At 45.5% G+C, this 6,000-nt stretch overlaps 1 protein-coding gene across 5 annotated transcripts in view; it reads left to right on the top strand.

The window, feature by feature from the left end:
* The window catches only part of WDPCP (WD repeat containing planar cell polarity effector), a 217,873-nt gene continuing 211,873 nt past the window's right edge, over positions 1-6,000 (top strand). Inside the window, exon 1 of one of the 5 annotated variants that reach the window (XM_072140381.1) lies at positions 1-298. The gene's annotated coding sequence lies outside the window, so the exon portion shown is untranslated. The remainder of the gene's footprint in view (positions 299-6,000) is intronic. The other 4 variants (XM_072140383.1, XM_072140380.1, XM_072140379.1 and 1 more) reach the window with 4 other exon arrangements.

Below are 6,000 nucleotides of genomic sequence, written 5' to 3'. Positions count from 1 at the left end.
TTTAACCCTTTGCTTCCTGACTGCACCTACTGAGGGGGCACAGTACAGTTAGTAGGTGCTGCCATGGAGGCTGACTAATAACATGTGGCACAGAATAAAGGCACAGGCTGGCAGCCATCATGCTGTGCCCGCACACACCCGAAGGCAGTGACGAGCAGCCTCCCGCCCTCACACCAGGCCGCCGCGTTACTAGGAGACGGCGTGAGGCCTGAGCCCGCCGCCCCCGAGCTAGAGGCGGGAGCGCCGGCTACACAGCGAGCCGTGCACCGGAGGACCATCCCCGGTATCAGGACGGGAGGTAGGAACCGGGGCTATCCTCTCCTCATATACACCGGGCCAGGGATCACTGCACTGATTGGACATTAATATCGCTCCTCATGTACTTTCATTCACCACAAAATCATCTACACAATTACTTAGTTCTGGTTCCGGTCCAGTGACTATTAGTTGTATTTGTTTCTGGAAAGTTGGGTGACTACCAGTGCGGCTGCATTACCATGCGCACATTGTGATTGTTACCTGTGTGTTCAGAGTGTGTATATATATATATATATATATATATATATATATATATATATATATATAACACATTATATGTATACAGTCTTGTATCCTTTTGTGCCATTATTCTATGACTGATATAGGAAATCCCAGCAGACTGCGCCATATACATCTGTATATCCCTATAGGTGACAGATACTGTATATGTCTTTTGAAAGTGCACAAATCCCATGACCGCTCCTGACACCTGCATCTGAAAAACTGAACGTGTCGGCGCATCCTGAGGCCGGTGACACACGTGGCGTTTTTGACACATTTCTGAATGCATTGAAAACGCGTGCATAAGGGCGCTGTCCCACGTTGCGTTTGCAAACGCAGACCAAACCACGCCCACTGGGGCGGTCCGCGGTCCGATCGCATCGGCGATTTCCATAGAAACATAGAGAAACGCCGATGCGATTGGACCGCGGACCGCCCCGGTGGGCGCGGTTTGGTCTGCGTCTGCGTTTGCAAACGCAACGTGTGACAGCGCCCTAAAAACAGTTTAAATGTTTGTTTGCGTTTTTAAAAATGCAATGCTTGATGTGTGTTAATTGCGTCACTGACCTGAGGCGGCATTCACACGTTCGTTTTCATAGCGTTTTGAGTAAGGGTGATACTACACACAGTGTTTTGAACACGGTTTTGGTCCGTTTTTAAGCAGTCCATCCAAAAACGCATGGGTTTTTGACTAGTTTTAATTAAGATAATTGGTAAAACCTGTAAAAAAACCGATGCGTTTTCAAAAAAGGCATGCATTTTTTTTAACGGACTGCTTAAAAACAGCCCAAAAACGGGTTCAAAACGCCATGTGTGGCATCACCCTAACATTACAACAGCTGAGGAGAGGTGATTTGTCTAAGTACATTACAATTAACATTTTCATTTACAATACATTAACACAAGCGGTTTGTTTACATATGCGGTAACGCTGCGTAAACAGTAATGCAATTGGGCAAATCGCCTCTTCTCGGCTGTTGTAATGCGTTTTGAAACGCAACTTGGGAACACGCCCTCAGGCCAACGGCACGCGTGGCGTTTTGAACCCATTTTTGGCCCGTTTTTAAGCAGTCCGTTAAAAAACACATGCATTTTTTGACGGTTTTTTAATCAATTATCTTAATTAAAACAGGGCAAAAATGAATGCGTTTTCAAAAAAACGCACACGTTTTTTTAATGGACTGCTTAAAAATTGCCCAAAAATGGGTTCAAAACGGCATGTGTGCCGCTGGCCTCAGGGTGCAGTCTCACTGTGCGTATTTGGTATGTTTATATTTTCACAAGTGCTTATACCTCCAGAAATGAAGAATAACTCATTCAAATCGGCCAAACACATGGTAAACATGCAAAAACATGTTCAGAACGCAGCACGTGACCGCACGGATGTATGTGCGGCTGGGTATAGCCTGGGCATTCATACAGGCGCATCCTGGAGAGAGGAGGAGTGAGCGCTGCTTTCAAAGCGCAATCAAAACGCAACGAGTGAGTGCAGCCTAAGGCTGGCGCCACACGTAGCGCTTTGTCTGCGCTTGCAAACGCAGACAAAGTCGCGCCCATCGGGGCGGGCCTCGGCCTGATCGCATCAGCGTTTCTATGGAAACGCCTGCGATTGGGAACGAGCCGCCGGCGTTTTGCATTAATTTTCCATAGAAACGCCGATGCGATCGGGCCGAGGCCCTCCCCGGTGGGCGCGACTTTGTCTGCGTTTGCAAGCGCAGACAAAGCGCTACGTGTGGCACCAGCCTTACACTGGTACTAGTATTGTAACATTGGTAAGCGTGGCCACTTGTACAATAAGTGCACACGTGGCAGTGGCTGAGATTTCAAGGTGATGTGGCAGAAATCTGCACACGGAGCGGAATGGCGGCAGAATTCACCCAATGGAAGCGTCAGAAAGCTGGCAAAAACGGATGCGTTTTTTTGCATTGCAATTTTGCTGCAGTACAGGCTCTCTCTCCTCTTCCACTCTACACCCCCCCCTCCTCTGTCTTTCTGTCTCTTATGGTGCTGTCACACGGTGCATTCTCGGACCATTTTGAAAATTGAAAATGCTTGCGTCTTTGCATGTTTACCATGCGTTTGGTTTCAATCCGTTTCACAGCCGCTTACACTTCTAGAAATGAAGAAAAACAAATTCAAACCAGCCAAACGCGTGGTAAACATACAAAATTGCACCAAGAATGGTCCAAGAACGTACCCTTATCAAGCATATACTGCATAAGGGGGATGAGTTTTTCAGTGGAACGGCCAAGTGGATGTGGAGAGCTATTGAGTGCAGGATGAAACTCCCCGCCATGTGATAAAATGGACTGACGCCAACTCCCCAAATATATAATTAATTAGAAAAATGATGTAATTTCCTTTAAATGTCGGGCACCAGACCAGACAGTGAACAACACTGCGGACCCCAGATCCCAGACATCTGCACCAGGCCAGGAAGCGATCTCCAGCTCCAGGCAGCGAGCAACGCTTTCAGCTCCAGACCAGACACCGCTGGCCGATCATAGCCATGTCTAGTAGCCGGTGTCAGTTTTCCAATCCGGCAATACGTCCGCGTAGCCTGGCCAAACCTGAACCCCAAACGGGAACCTCAGGGCCATTTAAAAATGACAGTCCAGTCAACTAATTTCAGAAAAAGTTAATTTCTGGACCTTGCCAGTTTATTTGTACAAGTCTGCAGCTTTATTGGATGAACCTCAGACGTTACATGCGGCTTCTGCTTTGCGCGTCCCAGATATTGGAGAAGTAAGGCCCCTTCCCCACTTGCGAGTGTGATGCGATGAACTCGCATCACACTCGCAACGCAAGCTGTCGGGAACGCACGGCCCGAACGCTGCACCGCGGGAGTGAACTGACATGCTGAGTTCACTCCCGCGGTGCAGCGTTCAGGCCGTGCGTTCCCGGCAGCTTGCGTTGCGAGTGTGATGCGAGTTCATCGCATCACACTCGCAAGTGGGGAACGGGCCTAAAACTGCAGAACTGACAGATCCACAAATCCAACATTTTTGTGACATTGTATGATTTTAGTTTATACTTTTCATACTGTAGAAAAGTCTCCATGGACACATTATAATTCTATAGACTAGAAACCCTTATTTCCTTTGTGCCATGTTAACTTGTCTGTTCTGAGAAATTACTCCACAGAGAGCGTTGTAAATAATTGTCGTTGTCGCGTTTGATAATTCTGGTGTACAGAAAGCTAATCAGAATAACAATGCCCACTTGCCCACCTATTGCCAAAAGAGTAAAGTAAATTGTAAAGTTTTTGCGCCAAGCAGGGCTAAGTAACTTCCTTCTAGCAGTGGATCGGTGCACACCTTCTAAATGGGACCTGGATGCCTCTCATCTACGCTCCATAAAAGGGTTGGCACTGATAGGAGCTTTAACAGGTTAATTATAAGAACTTAAAAGGGTTACCCATATGATACATAACCTGTTTAAGTTTTTGGTTCCATGTCAGGTGACCCCCAGCAGCAGGACCTCCTGTGGTGTCCTGTGTCCTGCTGGTGGATGTAGGGGCAATGTAGTCATAATTGCCTGCACGCCCCTTCCGTCATAATCACTCTCATAATATTAGTTGAGGGGCAAATGTTTCGCCAGCAGGACACAGGATGACACAGAAAATCCTTCTGCCGTGACCTGCGGCGAATGGCAAAAAGGACGCAGCATTTTTCGTTCATTTTTTGCTCTCAACCTTCAAAAATCCATAACTTTTTAATTTTTCCGTGTGCAGAGCTCTGTGAGGGCTTTTTTTCTGCATAACAAATTTTACTTCTCAGTGACGTTATTTATTATTCCATACCGTGTAGTGAGAAGCTGGGAAAAAACTCAGAATTTGGTGAAATTGGCAAAAAAACACACATTTTTTTTGTGGCTTTCTTGTGGGCTCAGTTTTTACAGCTTGCACGATGCGCACCAAATGATACGGCGGCTTTATTCTTTGGTTCGGTGCGATCACGGTGATACCAAATTTATATAGGTTATTATTATGTTTTTAATACATTTAAAACGCAATTAAATATTTTTGTCTCGCCATCTTCTGGCGCTAATAACTTTTTCATACTATGGTGTACAGAGCTGCGTGAGGCGTAATTTTTTGAGAGATGAGTTGACGTTTTCATTGCTACCAATTTCAGGACTGTATAACCTTTTGATCACTTTTTATTTAATTTTTTATGTGATAGAGCATATACTTTGACATTTGAGACACGGCGGTACCTAACGTGTTTGTGATTTTTACTGTTTATTATGTTTTATATCAGTTCTAGGGAAATGGCTCATTGTAACGAAAGTGCAGTTGCCATGCAGCCGGGGGTCTGACCCGGCAATCTTGGCAATCGCTTGCAGCTCCCGAAGACCATCGTAACACAGATGGCGGCGCCCATGCGGCTGCTTCGCTGCCGGCATCGGAAGGGTTAATACTCGCAATCGGTGCTACCACCAATTGTGGGTATTTGCAGTACAGTTTGCTGCAATTGGCCATAGGTTTATACCATTTTGTGTCCTGCTGCAGGACCTGTATGAGAGCAGTCGGTGTATACATGCATTACTGGGCATATCCATAGAGCAGGAATACATAAATCTGGGTGTAGTTTTGGATTTCTCCTCTACATTCAGCATGATGTGTAATATAGGATGTATACATTGTTCTATAGCTTCTCAGTCCCGGGATTGTTTGCTCTGGCACGTTGTATAAACAGATCTTACATATATACATATTGTAATTTTAATGTTCGGCAGGTTCTAAGCAAAGTGATAGATTTGTACATTATTAATAGGGTAATTACAGGCTCATTACATCAGGCGTACAATAGCGCTACAGATAGGGTTGCACTCCTGTCAGTGGAGTGAACGCTCGGCTGGGCAGAGAACCTCCGGCTTCTGTAACAATATCTTGGCCGCTCTTCGCTGATAGAAGTCTTATGGTAAGATCACATCTTCTCTGGTGAGTGAATTTAGGTTGTATGGATGTTATATGGGACCATAGTGCTGCGGGTTGTTCTGTTTGATGGATTGAGAACAGTTTTAGAATGTATTTCTGCAGATTTCATTGAATACGTTTTGGTATCTGAACCTCGTAATGCTGCTGGCGTATACAGGCGGTCCCCTACTTAAGGACACCCGACTTACAGATGACCCCTAGTTACAGACGAACCTCTCTGCCCCCTGTGACCTCTGGTGTAGTCTCTGGATGTTACTATAGTCCCAGACTGCAATGATCAGCTGTAATGTGTCTGTAATGAAGATTTATTCATAATCCTTGGTCCCATTACAGCAACAAAAATGTGAAAGTCCAATTGTCACTGGACAAAAAAAAAAAAAAAAAATTGTCTGGAGCTACAATTATAAAATATACAGTTCTGACTTGCATACAAATTCAACTTAAGTACAAACCCAAGGAACCTATCTTGTATGTAACCCAGGGACTGCCTGTACTTCCATAGGCTTAGCCACGGGTAC

This window comes from Engystomops pustulosus, chromosome 3, assembly GCF_040894005.1.
Source record: "Engystomops pustulosus chromosome 3, aEngPut4.maternal, whole genome shotgun sequence".
NCBI classification, from domain to species: Eukaryota; Metazoa; Chordata; class Amphibia; order Anura; family Leptodactylidae; genus Engystomops; species Engystomops pustulosus.
Note: the sequence above shows the minus strand (reverse complement) of the source record. Positions and strands in the feature narration are given on the sequence as shown.